Below are 16,994 nucleotides of genomic sequence, written 5' to 3'. Positions count from 1 at the left end.
GTCTGCTTTTCTGTATCTTGGGAGTCTGGTGATTATCTTCCTGTCTTAAATTGTGATGTTCTGTGTGTATGTATATCTGTGAGTCATGAAAAGCTGCCGGTTTTGCAGTAGAGGTGATTTTTAAGTCATCATGGACAATAGAATGGAGTAACTTTTTTAATTTTAAAAAAAGAAAAAGATGAAATTTGGAAATTCATTCAACTGGGAGTGGGAAGTGCTATTCATTATCAACTTTATGTATTTATGCAGCCCTCGCTTTCAGATGATTAATGAGCTCTCTTAGTTATCTACATAGTGAGTTACTAGAATACTCTTTAAAATGGATTAGGCAGACAGGTTTGAAAGTTCTCTTTTCTCAGATCTAACATTTGTGACACCGATTCCTCCTGCCTTTTAAACAGCGTATCTTTTTGGTACTGTGAAGATCTCTCAGGACTTCAAATTGCGAGTCTTGGAATTTAGTCTGCCTTTGCCAACAATGAAGTCTAAGTCTGAAGTGTAATTTTGAAAGCCATTGGTTCACAAATATGGCCACACATCTAGAGATAATGCCACCATCCCCAGAGTCTGATTTCAGAGGTTTTATTAAAAATTTTATTTTGCAGTTGGACACAATACCTTTATTTTATTTATTTTTATATGGTGCTGAGGATTGAACTTAGGGCCTCGCACATGTTAGGTAAGTGTTCTTTGCTAAGCCACAACCCCAGCCCTCAGAGGTTTAATGTGGGTCTTGGGAAGCTATAGACATATAAGTCACCTAAGTAGCACCCTCTCACTATTGAGAGTTGTCCTATCACATTTTCGCCATGATTTCCTTGAGTGTCAATGAGGAAATGACAGAATGTAGCATCCTCAGGATATGTGAATGCACAAATGGGGAGACAAAAGGTCTGAAATGTATTCCCAGTGTGACTGGCCAATCAATCAGAAATAAATACAAACTTAACCATTTTCTTTCTTTAAATTAGAATAATAATGCAAGTACACTGGATTGTAATAAATATTAAATGAAATACTGGATATAAAATAATGATAATAGTAAGAGTTTGCACTCACATCTGGCATCCTATTTTTATTTTAGCAAACTTGATTATAAATCCAGCAACTTGCTTTATACAGAATTAGTGGAGTAGATAAGAAGCAAAGTAGAAGCCAAAACTCAGGACCAGAAAGTGAATGTTTCTGAAGTGCAATTGACTTTAAACCTCAAGAGGAAAAAAAAAAAATCAGATCCTTATATGAGAAAACCAAGTGAATTTCAGAACACAAGTATTAGAAAATATCAAGTTATTAAATATTCTTTTTGTGGTATTGGGAATAGAACCCATGGCATTGGGCATGCTGGGCAAGCACTCTACCAACTGAGCTACATCCCCAGTCCAAGCTACTAAATATTCTTAAATGTGAAAGGAAAAAAAACACACACACACACACAGAATAGTAAGAGGAAATTAGTGAACTTAAAGACTTCAGTTTTTATAGAATTTTTTATTATAAATAACTGGAAAGATAGTGTTCTTAGAATTGAATAAGAATGTCATTTTTTAGACATTTATGGTATGTTATAATAGTATTATTTGCCTTTGATGGTTGGTTTACTCAGCAGCACACTTTGTATTTCTCACCACCAGCAACCCCTCCCCCTCTAAGAGAGAGAGACAGAGAGAGAGAGAGAGAGAGCGGGCGGGCAGGCGAGCGAGCGAGAGCGAGCAGCAAGGGCTTGAGATTGAGCTCTTAAGGGAGCGGTTTTATGGCATATTGGCATGCGTAAGGGAGTCTGAGACACTTCCCTGCATTTCACGCCTTAGAACTATTGAAGGGTGAGTAACTATTGTAGTTACTCCATCCCATCAAATCCTGCTCACCTTAGTCTGTGTGTTCTAGAGGAGTTTATTATTTTCTGTTGTGTTTATAAGAGTACAAAAAGTATGAGTATGCAATCTTTATCTTTGTCTTTTTACCCCTAGGGAAAACTGTAAGACAAGAAGTCATATAACAGATTAGAATTTTCTTCCTACATATACCATCTATGCATATTGCTTAAAACACTACTTTTTGGTGGTAGAATAGAAAAGGTGGTAGAAATCATTGATGGGAAGGAAGACTTGGTAGAATGATGTAGATAGTGATTTTTCAGTTAACACAACATGTACATAAATAAAGCAGAATGCATATAACATATAAAATACTCATTTTTTAGGTTTACCTATCAATAAATCCATTTTGTGGCAGTAGCTAAGAAATGTGTTATTAAGAGCAGAGTATAGAACACAACTTCTCTTCACCCCGGAAACCAGTGAATTTGATGGTTTCTACATTTCTGTCAGTTCAGCTAGGTGAATGTAGGTGAGAGACATTCAGGCGTGAGGTCTCTGGAGCTCAAATGATGGTTGACTTAGAAATGAGGACTTAAAGGTCATTAGTGTATTAAGTGCTAACTGAATGTGAAGAAATCGGTACACAGAGTGAGTTCTATGGGGGAAAACTGGCCTTTGGGAACACTCAGAGTTAAGATTGTACTGGTTGAAAAGAGTTTGCTTGAGAGTGATAGAGGGCTTCGTGGGTAGAGTACTTGCCTAGCATACATGAGAGGCCTGGGTTCCATCCCTAATGCCCTTGCCCTCCAAAAAACAAAAAAACAAGGGATCAGGGAAGTGGGAAGATAATTAGCATTGGTGGTGTGTAGAAGCCAAAGGAAAGAGTGAATTTCAAGAGCCATGAGTCAAATGCAATCAAAAGGAGTACTGGGTGGTGTGGAGGACCCAGCTGCGTTTGGAAGCCATACATTCAGTGTGCGTCAAAAACCGTTTTCTCTGTGAGGTTGAACACACTGGATTTAAGTATGGAAAAGATAGATGCCTGGGCTTAAATTTGGTTAATGGGAGATCAAGAAGATGAAGTTGTATTTCTGATAGAGCCAGTGAAGTAGTAGACCATGGGATCTAGGCTTTTGTTTTAACTAGATTTTTGATGGAAAATAATCTAACAAAAACCAAAACTGTTAAACCGGATTTCGTATGTCAAAATTCCAGTTGATTTAGGATGAAACTCCAGTCTCTGTTCTTTTCAGGACACACAAATTCATTTCTACTTTTTCCCTTCAAGAGTTGAAATCATAAAGGGGCAATTGTATTCTGAGGGGTAGATGGCCATGATAGATTGGCTCTGACTAAAATTTTTTTACCTTTAGCTTGGACCATATAGTTGAATTCCCTGAATCCTAGTGATACTCAACATCTTGTATGAGGCCTTGTATTTTGAGGTGATTTAAAACCTTATTAATCTAGGCCCCATTGAGTCAAGATTTGAGGTATTCCAGACACAGCCTTATTAAAACTCACCGTAACTGTCTCAGAAAAAAGTTCCACTAAGCAAACTAATAGTACAAACACAATTTTAGCAAGAATGTTGAAACTACTTAAAACAGGATTTTGTTTATTAGTACCCATAAGTACTTCTTAAGTACTTGAACAGCTCTCACTTATAATCTATGCACCATGGTAGGTCACCCTTATCTAGTTATTAAATCTGTGGAACTTTATCAAGCTTTATTCTAGCTGCTATATTTTATAGATAGGTTTTCAGCAGCTAATATCAAACATTAGCTCAAATTATTTTCTAAAGAGCAGTATTGGGGCTGGGGTTGTGGCTCAGTGGTAGAGTGCTTTCTAGCACGTGTGAGGCACTGGGTTTGATCCTGAGCACCACATAAAAATAAATAAATTTTAAAAATGTCTATCAACAACTAAAAAAAAATTTTTAAAGAGCAGTATTGAATATAAACATCAGAAACTCACTTAAAGTCTGCTTAAAATAAGGCCCTGTCTTGACTCCCAGTTATTTTACTTTTTAATGGCTTCTATAGCTTGTGACTTTTTCTTTAACCAGAAAAAGTGCTCTGAAAACTTTGCTGTTTTAAACTGTGTGACATATTACAGAGTAGGATGTTATGTGAACATCTTATCAGGTTATCTTTTTTTTTCCCTTTAGTCCTTATTTCTGTCACTTTTGTTCTCCTCACATAATTTCAGAAATGTCAGGGGATCTAGTGTTCAGGATTTCTTTCCTGTTTCATGACAGTGCCAAGTCTAGAATTTTAGTATTACCCACAAGACCCAGTGATAGTTCAGAACAATCCAGTCAGTAGGAAAACTGAACCAACCCTAACAGATGGAATCTTTTGTGTCATGTCCCTCTATCAGCTAGCTCGTAGGTTGTCAAAGCTCCTTGGTATATCATATTTGATATAGTCTGGAAGGACTTAAGAGAAGAATTTGTGAAAAACTTTAATTTTTAAAAAATTAGTTATCATAATGAATTGTAGAATTTTTAAAATGACTAAATTCTATTCTCAATTTTTGATTTGTTGTGAAGTAGTAATGGTGATTATTTTATGATAAGGTATAATAAATAATGGTGTCCTTTCATCTATGCTGGGGACTGAACTCAGGGTTGCACATGCTAATTAGAACATTTTCCACCTGTGTGCTATCTCCCCAATACCAACAGCAACCTGTTAATGGCTTCTATAGCTTTTGACTTTAACTGTGCCCTATAACCAGAAAAAGTGCTCTGAAAACTTTGCTGTTTTAAACTGTGTGATATATTACAGAGTAGGATGTTATGTGAACATCTCATCAGGTTATCTTTTTTTTTTCTTGCTGTGTAAGATGTAGCATTGGAAAAGAAGTCACAGTAGAAGATTTTGATTCAATACCAATTTAAAATAATGGGTCCTGGCTTAAGCTCAAGTTAGTGATTTCCCAGACCTTTGAAAGGTGTTGATTGATTCCTGAGATCATTTTATCCTTCCCCACTGCAAGGCAGATTTCAAAAAAAGAATTTGTTAAATTTTATTGTATTCCAATTTGAGTATTTTGAGATTATCAGGCAAATTTTTTATGATTAAGGTGAATGATCGGTCACTCTTAGCAAGTCTTCCTCTCCTGAGTGCCTTTAAAACTAATTGCTACTGCTCCTTGGAAATTTATGCATTAATTTTTGTTAGGTTCTTTTGAGACAGTTATAAATGACATATGCTTTTTAAATTTATGATTTAGTACACAGAGTGCTCTCATTGGTCATTGAGTCTGGCAGCATTTTGACTCATTGTAATTTTAAGTAAATTATATTGTTTATGATTTCCCAATTTACAAAATTGAAATAACATGTACTCTGTCATTATGTTATAGGGATATAAAGGATACTAATAAGATAACATCTAACACCTCATCATCATCATTCATCAGCAATATTGTCATCATGGCTTTCTCTATACCTAGATTAGTTATGACTAAGCAGAAAATTATCCCATAGTTGGACTCTGATTTTCACTCTGACATTCCTTTACAGGTATGGTAGCTTAGGAAACATGTAGTTCATTATCACATGTTCTGTTGTAGAATATGGTCTGGTGGTAGCCAAGGTGCTTCATGTTCAGATATGAACTCTTCATGTTAAATGTATTCTTATTTTTTTTTTCCCTGACTTGTGGTATTTGGAAAATAATTTGGGAAAAAAAAATTCAAGTGTTCAACCAAGAAGTTTTTTGCACCAAAGTAAAAGTGGTAGATTTTCTGGTAAGTATTTTGATTTGCATTGAGCTTAGGATCCATTTTCAGTGTAATGTTTTGAAGTTTCTAGCCACTCAACAAGTAGATGGTGAATTAAATTTTGTTCAACAAGTATATGGTGAATTTAATTTTGTTCTCTAAGTATGATATTTGTGATTTCTGTTATAGCATTAAAAAAGGCTCTCTTCTTTATGGATTTGGGGCTCAGAAGTCTGTGTTGTTTGCCTTAGATATAATTCAAAATTATTATAAAATATAGCTACATGACCTAGAGCTTTCTTCACCATTTAAGTTCCTGAAATTAGTAAAGGGTAGGTATCATAATAAGATGTCCAATATGTGACATTGGAAAAATTTTTCAATTTCATATTAAAGACTTTTTATTGTATTCAACATTAGTTTGTATAAGATCCCAAACAGTAAAAGAAAGAAAAGATGATGGGAAACATTGAAGTCAGAGCATCTTTTGGCAATGTTTCCACTTTCACTTTAGTTTCTAACTCCATCCCTCATTCATCCTGCCTTATATCTGCAATGCTTGTCACCAACTTGTATATAGTTTTTGTTGATTGTTCATTTTCTTCTACTAGAATAGAAGAGCCATGAGGGCAAGAATACTGTGTTTGCCCACCCTGCTACTCTTTAACATGGGTAGGCACTCAACAATATTTGTTAAAGAATTAACATACCCTTGATTCTGGAAGGTGATAGAGCAAAGAACATGCAACCCTGAGACTTGATATAAGCTCAATTTTCCTTTCAGGACCATCTTTAAACAAACTCTTTAAAACAAATTTTAAATATAGCTCTGGTTATTCAGCAACTGTGTGCTTCCTCTTGGAATTCATTTCAGAATGTAACTCACTGAAGACAATAAGTAAAACAAAGAAAACGTTAAACTCTTGGAAGAAAACACAGGAAGGATCTTCATGATCATGGATTTGTCAAGGGGTTTTTAATTATGATACTAAAAGCCCAAATAAAAAAAAGAAAAAATTGAACCTCATGAAGTTAAGACATTTGTGCTTCAAGAAATATCATGAAGAAAGTGAAAGGCAACACATAGCATGGAGGAAACTATTTGGAAATCATCTATCTGATAAAGGGTGTATAACTAGAATACAGGAAAACTTGTACAACCTAATAATAATATGATAAACAACCCAATTAAAAGTAGAAAAGATTAAATTAAAAGTAACTAGAATACAGGAAAACTTGTACACCCCAATAATAATATGATAAACAACCCAATTAAAAGTAAAAAAGAAGAAGATATTTCTCAGATGAAAAAGATGCACAATAGCCAGTAAGCACATGAAAATATGCTCAATGATATAGTTTGATCTTACATGTCCCATAGGGCTTTTGTGTTAGAGGTTTGGTTCCCAGGGAGGCAGAAGAGCTTTGTAAGAGACAAGACATAGCAGGTGGTCTTTAGGTCCTTAGAGGTGTGCCTTTTGAGTTGAATTGTGGAACCCTGGTCCCTTATTCTCTTTTGCTTCCTGGCCGTGAAATGAACAGTTTTCCTCAGCTGGGTACTCTTCCAGTGCCATCAAGCAACCCACCAGAGGCCCAGAAGCAACAGGGCCAACTGATTGTATACTGAACTTCTCAAACAGTGAGCCAAAATAAACCTTTTCTCTATAATTAATTGTCTGAGATATTTTACTAAAGTGACAGAAAGCTTGAATAATATACTCATCATCATTAGTCATCAGGGAAGTGCAAATAAAGCACAGTAGAATAGTACTTCATCTCCATTAAGATGGTTAGAATGTAGAAGTCAGACAATGACTATGTTTGTGAAGAAATGGGAGAATTAGAATCTTTATATGCATTTGGTGGGAATGTAAAATTTTTGAAAATTTTGGAAAAATAGTCTGTATATCCCCAAATGATCAAACATAGAGCTACCTTAAGGTCTTGCAATTCTACTCTTAGGTATCTATCCAAGAGAAATGGAAGTAGAGGTCCACATAGGAACTTGTGCAACAATGTTTACAGCAGTATTATTCATAGTATCTGAAAATGAAATGTACAAATATCCATCAGCTGTTGAATGGATGAAATATTTTATACATTGTTATGTAGTGGGATACTGTTTTGCCATAAAAAAGGGTGGCACACATTCTTTACACATTACAGTATGGATGAAACTTAAAAATATACAAAGTGAAAGAAGACAGTAAATAAAGTTCATGTTTATATATCCACAATAGGTAAAAGATAAATAAAGTGTATTAGTGGTTGGTAAGGTGGGCAGAGGTATGGAACCATGGAGTTTAGAGGAGTGGCAGCTAATGAATGGATACAGAGCTTCCTTTGAGATAATTAAAGTGTTCTAGAATTGACTATGGTGATAGCCTTCAAAATCTGTCAGTACACTAGTAAGTAGATCTTAAGGAGAGATCAAATAACTTATTACAGAAATTTTCTAACAGATTTGGGTACTTACAGATATTTTTCTGCTCATAATATATATATATTATATAATTTATTATACATATATATTCATGAGTTGCATTCTAACTTTGTTTTGCTGATTGTTTCTCGTAAGAATATGAAACAGTTTATATATTATGTATACAATATTTTGCATATGTAATATATAATACATAGTATGATCTATATAATATAAAATATATATTATATATTATGGAATATATATAATTACACAATATCTAATATTGTATAATGTATATATGAGCTTTGTATGACTCACTCAGCTTCCAGTTTCTGTGTCCTTTTCTGCATGTAATATACATAATATATACATATAAACTGTAAAGATACTATTAGTGCATATCTTAAAGTTTTAAATTTTATGCATGTATGCAAAAAACACAATAGGTTTTTTCTTCTAACATTGTATTGTCCTTCAACTAAAATTGTATTCCTTTGTGTTGTGGTCTTGAGGTAAGTTAAGGATTAATGGTGTGTGCTTTCCTGTTCCTCCTTGAGCAGGCATTTATTGACTGCTGGCTCTGTGCTCTAGCATCTTCATTTCCCTAAAAGACTTCAGATTTTACACTTTGTTTGCAAGCAGAGATGAATGCAGGCCGATGCAGACTTAGCATGACTTTCCTTACCTTTTTCCTTACCTGGAATTAGGTTGTGGTTTTTCAGGGCTTTGTATGGTCCATCTACTTCCCTGCTACTGTTCTCCTCTCCTGCATGCCTCCATTTTCTGCAGAGCCTTCATAGGTGTGTATCTTAGAGACGTCTAGGTATGCCCTTGGAAAAAAATCCTTGGAAAAAGAATTTTCTTGGAAAAATCTGTCTTGATGTCTAAGGCCCCAGCTCACCTGTCATGCTCCTTATCTTTCACTCCTCTGTGCAGATTCTCTGCTCATGACTTTCTTTGTGTCCTGTTTTTCCCTAACTGCCTGCTGTCCCAGGACTTGCTATTGCTGGGCTTTCATATTCTCCTTTGTTGTCCTGTCCATGCAGGGAGACAATCCACCCCGTCTAGAAAGTCAGGAAGCCAGAGCTGAGTCTTAGGGACTCTATAGTCACCATACCTGTACCTCCTCCAGCTCCCCCACCCCTCACACCTCTATCTTCCTTTGTTTATTTTTGACTTCTTAGTCTTTCAGATTCAAAGGTTTATCTAGAAATCCTCTAAATAAAATTGAATTGTCTAATTCTGCTTTAATTTTCAATTATTTGCACTTTATACATTTGAAAGCTGTGTTTCTTTATGTTCATATTTTAGCTTTTTTACAGTTTTTTCCCCTCTCCAGTGCTGGGGATTGAACCCAGGGCCTTGTGCATGCTAGGCAAGTGCTCTACCACTGAGCTACACCCCAGCCCAAAGTCTGCATTTTTATTATTATTTGTTTATCTTTGTTCATTTTTTTTCTGCTTCATGTAATTTCATGCAGCTGTCTTGAAAATAACATATAATTAATTTTTGTTAATACTCAAAGAACTTTCTTATAATCATAAAAGAAATCAAGGCTGTTATCTATGAAAATATTGATCTCCTTGCTCTAATTCTTGCCTTTTCTTAAAAAAAAAAATGTTCTAGGGCTGGCACAAGGGTCTAGATTTGATCCTCAGTACCACAAAAATAAATAATAATTTGTGTTCTGGGTTTTTTTTTTTTTTAATTTGTGTTCTCTTTGATTTCTTTTGGATTATTTTTGATGTTTCTTCTTAATATTGGTTTCTTTAGAGAACTCATTCTGGAGTTCTGTTTTAACTTTATTTTGTTGACTATTTCTCATAAGAATATTTGAATCTTTCTATCTCAGACCTTTAAGTTTCTTCATCACATTGAGTCCTTGCCAAGGAGGGAAGGAAATCCTGTACTTGCCTTTGCTTGTCTGCCAACTCTATTCAGACTTAGGTTTTATAGAAATAATTTACATGTTAATTACTAAATCAGTCTCATTTTTTCGTTTAATATCTTTTTGAGTAATTGCCATTAATTCTACAGCTACTTTATTGAACATGGTCTATCTAATTATAGTTTTTATCATCTTCATTGTTTATAACATTGCACAACTTACTTGGATCTTTTTTTTTTTTTTTTGCGGGGGCTGTAGCACTTCCCACAAAATATTTTGTTCCTGGTGATAATGTCTAATCTCCTTGTTTAAAAAAAATGTTTTTCTCACTTAGTGTTATATTTTATGTCATAATCCTTGCCTATTTTATGTCATAATCCTTACCTTCATATTTGTGTCATTATAGCTCTTCTAGCATTTAGCATTGCGTATACCCTCCCTCCTCCCTGTCACCTGCCTTCCTGCCTTCTCTTATCCTCCTACCTTTTCATCCTTAACTTATTACTAGGGAGCTCATTGTGATTTTTCTCTAGTTTTACACCTGTGTATTTTATCAGGAAGTTAGGTACATGTGGGCTAACAGTGTTCTCCTCTGGCATTTTATTCTCAGGGGTGTTTTCCAGTTGATTATTCCTTTTCTTTTCTCTGTTAGATAGCACAGATGTGGTACCTCCTGGGAATGGCATTTGTTTCTCATCTGTTCACTCACTGTTTTTCCTCCATGTTCTAGAAGATTACCTTCCTTCAGTCAGTCTTCTACATCAAAAATCTTAATTTTCCTCCATGTTTGTTTGTTTAATGGGCTTTAGTTTCCTGGAGCTTTTCTTGGGCCTTAGTTGTTCTTTGTGTTTCACAGCAGCCTTTTTCTGGTCTTGAGGCCTGAGATCTTGAGATCACCCTGAGCATGCTGCAGAGGGACCTTTCCTGTACTTACTCAGCCTGGCTTCTCTCCCATTTTTTGGTTCGGACTTTCCTCCAGGTTTAGAAACTCTTCACAGTATGCACATCTTTATGAAGGGAGGTGTCAGCTGGTTGGTGTTGGTAGTAAGGAAGCACCCCTGTCCTCAGCAGAGGTGAAAATCTCTTTTTGCTCTCTCCCTTTGGAGGCTCTGCACACCAGTTGGCCTGTGATGTTGAACTCTCCAGGGGACCACAGGCCAAAAGGTGGCTTTCCCTTCAATGTGTCTTTTAGTCCCTATAAGGTCACTATTCCTATAAGACTATTACAAGATATTGAGTGGAATATTCACTCTTCCTGAATACTGGTGATTTGTATCCTAAGCAGAAATTCTAGACCCATTGAGGCCTTTACATTAAAACAACAACAACAACAAAAACTACCTCAAACTGGGACCTCATCCCTTCCTCAGGGTCTAAGAAACATCATCAGAACTTTCTTTGCTTCTCCTAGCACTTTCTCTTTCCTCCTAGTACCTTTCTCTCTCTGTCCATCAGAACAGATTGATCAGGAAGAGGGGATAGAATTATTAGGCATGAGTCACTGGCCCACTGGGTAGTGCTATGGCTGTTCCCTTCTCACCAAACTGAGTCGGGGTGCACAGCAGAAGACTTGCCTGGAAAAATTGGTGGTATTCTAAGAGGGCCGGGGGCGGGGGAGGGCAGGACCTGGCATCTTATTTCTAAATGGAAATCTGTTTAAGTAGTATGTCAGAAGCTATTGATTCTTTAGTTTCTGTTCTCCTCTTCTACATAATGGAATTATTAATTTTTATTTGAGTATATTCTTGAAAAATTACATTTTCATGCTCCTCCTATAGCTAGGTGTAGACAAGTGACCATATTCTGAAATATGGTCTGCTTTTGAGCAGAAATGATATGTGCCAGCTGCTTGAAAAAACATCTGTAAAGGGGGTGAAAAAGAATCCTATTGATGGGAAGATGAATGTGATGGTAAGAATTCCAGCAGCCATTTTACATCAAGGGTTGGAAGCCATACAATGTAGACAGTAAAACAATATATAGAATAAAGAAAAAGTTCCCTAATAATTTTGGGGACGTCATACTAGCCCTTTCTGTCTATCAGTTGGCTCAAATGAGTGCAAGATAAACTTTTATCTTGTTTAAGTTTCTCTTATCTGGCTTTTCTATCACTTGTACATGAGCCCAGTCCTAACTAATTGAGAAGACAAGACAAGACAAGACAAGACCTGGACAGAAATGTCATGGCAGGGAGAAAGGATTGCAATGGAATAGCTACCTTCTTGCTGTTACAATACTTGGAAAGAATGGCTTTTTTTTTTTTTTTTTTGGTATAGGTGATTGAACTCTGGGGCACTCAACCACTGAGACACATCCCTATTATTTTTATTTTTATTTTTTTGTACTTTATTCAGAGACAGAGTCTCACTGAGTTGCTTAGCACCTCGCTGTTGCTGAGGCGGGCTTTGAACTTACAATCTTCCTGCCTTCGCCTCCAGAGCCACTGGGATTACAGGAGTGTACCACTGTGCCTGGCAAGAATGGCCTCTAGATGAGGAAATTCCAATGATGAAGAAGAGCAGCTGCTACTGGAAATAGTAGTTGGGGTTGTGGAGCCTATTAGAATAGGCTGTTCTAAAGCCAGATTTCTCCCTTTGCAGTGGTAGCTCTTTTTCTGCCTCACTCTTTTTGCAGAGCTAACTCTAACAAACCATGCCTGAGTTAGCATGTGTTCACTTGCTGTTCAGTGACCTAGCTGGTTATTGTTAGGTATAGAAGCAGGGATCACCAAAAAAAGGAAATGGCATGCCATGCAGATAAGCAGAACTGGGAAGAGGTGTTCCTCGAACCAGGCAGTGCTTCCGTTTCTAGTCACAGGTGCTGGATTGGGAGAAGAATCTGTGTAGAGCCTGGCTCTTGCCAAACCAATGCTCAGAACCACCAAGCTGGCCTCTACTGGAGGAGGAGTTAGAGAATTGGAGTGATGATATCTGAGAATAAACAGAAAGTTTTGAGACTTGTGCACATGTGGTTGAAGGTTCTCTTAGCACGAGAAACATTTGACATCATATAGTTGGATGCAGTGGTGGAAACGTAATTTAATATCTCATTTCTCCAAGTGCATAATTATCATTGAACCATTTACACAGGATGGGGTTGAGTTTTTTGTTGTATCTTCTCAGACAAGATGGGAAGAGAATATTGATTCAGCCACTCTGATTTGGGGAGTTCTAATGGAGTCCCTAATTGTGGTGGTAGGGTCTGTGATTGGTAGTGCTTAGTCACAGGCTACCTGAGTGCAGTCTGACCTATAGCCATAGGGAAGAAGGCTGAGAAATACATAGAGGTGGGGTGAACAGGGTCTCCCCATTCCCCCTACACCATGTGGTCCTATGTCCTCCATCATGGCCATCTCTGGTGCAGCCACATTAATCAGTGAGCTGTCCTTTCCAGGCACCACAATAGTGGCCGCTTGGTTTCTGCTGGTTATAGCCAAGTGGCTGCTTTTATGGACTTGTTGATAGTTCTTATGAGGTACCTATCACTTCTTATAAGACATATGCCTTGGTCTGTGTTGTGTTGGTGCCAACTCAGCACTGATTATTTTTGCTTAATCAGTATGATAACATATGTTTTATATTGTTCAAAAATTCTTTAGTTTACTTGTGTTGCATGTGCCCTTCTCTGATTTTTAGGGTTACTGTTGATTTCTTTGTCAATTTTATATGTCTTTAGTGATTTCAACATGATCCTGTAAAGAAGGAGAGACCAGTGAACATGATCACTTTGCTTCTTGAAAGCAGAAGCCCATGGTGCCTCTGAGTGTTATTTCCTCTGTGTGTCCTTTGCCCCCATTTATCTGCTATAGCTCAGCTAAATATCTCCCCCTTCTTGAAGCCCCAGGCTCTCTAGGATGTATTTACTTATTTAGCTCCCTTTTCTGTGTGTATAACACTTGTCTGTAGTTCTTATTGTGCATTAAATAGACTTTAATTAATTTTTACTTCTTTGAATATATGTGTCCCAGATGTATCATGGGTTCCTTAATGACAAAGTTTGTTCTTTGTTCATTCTTCTTTTCCCAAACTCTGCACAGTGTCTGACCTGGTTAAATGTTCCCTAAATGTCTGTTGAGGAATTATTTATGGCTTGCCTTCTTGATAGCTTTGTGAAAATTATAAGCTTACAAATTATGGAATATAGTATATGATTACCCTCATGGGAGAACTGAAACACCAAGAATTATTTTCAGAAATGACATTAACATCACCTAAGAGTGTAGTCTTCTACTTTCACAAACTGACTTTGTATTGTAATTGTATCCATATTTGTTTTGGTTGAGGAGAGATAGTTGGAAAGGTACATGTATGTGTGTGTCTCTCTGTTTGGGAACATTATAATCCAAATGTCTTTTAGTGTGAAAAGAACAAGAAAATAGACAATGTGGGTTTATATGTCTTGGGAGCCAAAGAATCTGAGTATAAATTGAAGGAACAAGAAAATTATTCAGATTCTTAAGTATACTACGTTCCTATAAAATAAGCTCTTAAATTCCTTTTATGTAAGTTTCCCATAATCACTGCAGCAAAGCAGTTACTGTGGTAGAACATGTCAGAGGTTACTATCTTCAGTTCTTTGAAGCCCTAAAAAATATTTTTAAGTCAAGAATTCAGGGTTATTGTGACAGGTATGAGGACAGTGGTGGGAGGTGGTGGGAGATCAAAGAACTTCCTGGAGTTATGACTTTTCTCATCACTGTCACATTAGCACTGGGAGGATATATGAAATTGATAGCTAGAGCTAGCTAATTAGGAAAGAATATGCTCAAATTCCAGAAACTACTAGGTTAAATCTCTTGACTAGAGAAGGAGCTATTAAAAATTGAGGTCTGGAGAGAAAATTTTTAAAAATAGTCTAACATTAGCTCTAACTTAAACATTTATACAATACCATTTTATGATAACTTCTGAAAATGAAGAACAAAAAAGAAATAATAATAAAATATGGTCAGTTCCAAAGGGATAGATACAAAAGCCTCCATCATACACTTTTGTGTCTTGCTTGATGAAAATCCTGTACCTTTTGTGGTAAGATCTGTTTTTTACTTCAGCAACTACCCACAACAGAAGCATGTTAAGCATCTGCACCATGCCAGGCCCTCTGCCAAGGCCAGCCACACTGAGGTAGAAAGGCTATAAACCCTGCCTTCATGCCCACAGCAGAATGGGTAATATCAAAAGTGACAGAAGGAATTACCTAATGTAGTTCCAGGAATTTAATCATTACCAAGAGAGGGACAAGTGGGTCAAGAATTCACCCCATGAATCAGACAGCAAGAAAACAAACAAAAACTATAAGCCGTTTTTGAAGGGAGAAGATCCATGACTTGGTTGGAGAAGGAAGAGTGGTTTGGCAGTATGAATGAACAGTAGAAGTAGGGGTCTAGGGAGAGGCAAGGCAAGGGATGTGATGGTGACAGAGGAGATAGGCTGTGTTCAGGTTACAAAGGGCTGTGAGCATCCTGTGGAAGAGTGTGACCTTTACTCTGTAGGAAAAGCAGCAGGGTGATCTGCTCACATCTGTGGTGCCAGACCATTTTTCTTCTAACAGTTTTTTCTTTTTATTTGTGAAATATTTCAAATAGGAACACATGGAATCTGTGGGTAGGTGGGAGATCTATGTGTTGGACAGAACTGGAAAATGCAGTGCCTTCAAGAAGGCTGTTAGTCTCCTGTGGATTAATGTACTCGGCATATGATTCTTAGGACTTTCTTTGTGCCAAATGCTGTTCTGAGTGATCTCTGGTGAGGAGTCTGTCTGTTCATGAGGGAACATGGATGGTAATACCAAGTTTAGATGCTAGCGGGCATGCAGGTTTTATGTTCTTTAGGTGGCAATCAATTATATGGACCATGAGGTCAAGAGTGCTGGGTGGATGTAGAAGGAGCATGGGTGACAGAATCTCATTCAAAAGGCAACAGTTGAACACAAAGTCAACAAAAACGGAAGGTTTTGACAGGGTACATTTCTAGGGGGAAGTGTTTCAGGCAGCATGAACTGAGTGGCAAAGCCCTTAGGCCACAATGTGCCTGGCATACTGTGGGGCAACATGGAAGCCAGTGTGGATGGATGATGAAGGGACTGGGCCTGGGAGGATGGCAGTGGGAACGAGGAGACATGAGGCCAAAGAAGGGAAGTGAGGTGGTGATGATTCTTTTTTCTTCAGGTGAGGTGGACCAGCAATCTGGTGGAGAGCAAAGGCAGGAATGGTTGTCAGGTCAGTTGGATGAGATTTTAGACAAGTTGAGGTTGACGGGCTTGCAGGGCAGCTTGATAAGGGCTAGACTATGTTCCCGGGGAGTGTGGTAGTCTTGGGGAATACTCAGAACTTAGGTATGGGTTCAGTCATCTGAGTGGCTGTAAGGAGAAGAGTTTGCAAGTGCACACTCAACTGCACCAGTTTCCTAGGGCTGCCATGACAGAGTGTCATGCACTGGGTGGCTCAAACAAAAGAAATTTAGTATCTGAAATCAAGGCATCAGCAGGGCCACACTCCCTGGGAATCTATAGAGGAGTCTCGCCCGAGCTTCTGGGGCCCAGCCAGCAGTCTTCAGTGCCCCTTGCCCTACAGCTGTGTAACTCCAATCTCTGAAACTCTTTTATCACCATGTGATGTTCTTCCACTGTCTGTATCTCTCCCTTCTGGTAAGGGCACTGCTATGACTTAGACTTAATTCCATCTGCAAATATCCTAATTACAAATATGATCATGCTCTGTGGTACTAGGGATTTGGACATTGGTATATCTTTCTGGGGAAATTGTTCAGCCCCAAAAACAAGGCAATGAAAAAGAACTGGAAGATAATGAAGTGTTAATGAAGAGAGTGGGGTGTGTGTGTGTGTGTGTGTGTGTGTGTGTGTTTCTTAGTTTTGAGATGGGGGTTCTCACTATTTTGGCCAGGTTGGTCTTGAACTTGTGGGCTCAAATGACACCCACACCTTTAACCTCCTGAGTAGCTGGAATTACAGACTTGTACCACTGTGCCCTTCTGAGAATGGAGAAACAACAATCAGAGAGGTCAGGAAAGAGTTTGGACAGAATAAAGTCATAGAAGTCATGGGAAGAGTGAGGTTGATACCCAGGGAAATCCAGGGTTTTACAGTTAGGACATCATTGGCAACCTTC

The 16,994-nt window shown here is 37.5% G+C and overlaps 1 protein-coding gene and 1 non-coding gene across 2 annotated transcripts in view; one reads left to right on the top strand and one right to left on the bottom strand.

The window, feature by feature from the left end:
* Window positions 1-16,994, top strand: part of Gmds (GDP-mannose 4,6-dehydratase) — a 625,359-nt gene that overhangs the window by 236,620 nt on the left and 371,745 nt on the right. The window lies entirely within an intron of this gene.
* Window positions 9,314-9,385, bottom strand: Trnaa-agc (transfer RNA alanine (anticodon AGC)). The gene has a single exon. It is a non-coding gene; the product is annotated as a tRNA-Ala (tRNA).

Source organism: Marmota flaviventris, chromosome 6, assembly GCF_047511675.1.
Source record: "Marmota flaviventris isolate mMarFla1 chromosome 6, mMarFla1.hap1, whole genome shotgun sequence".
NCBI classification, from domain to species: domain Eukaryota; kingdom Metazoa; phylum Chordata; class Mammalia; order Rodentia; family Sciuridae; genus Marmota; species Marmota flaviventris.
The sequence above is the reverse complement of the archived record's forward strand: the minus strand, read 5'-3'. Positions and strand labels throughout refer to the sequence as shown.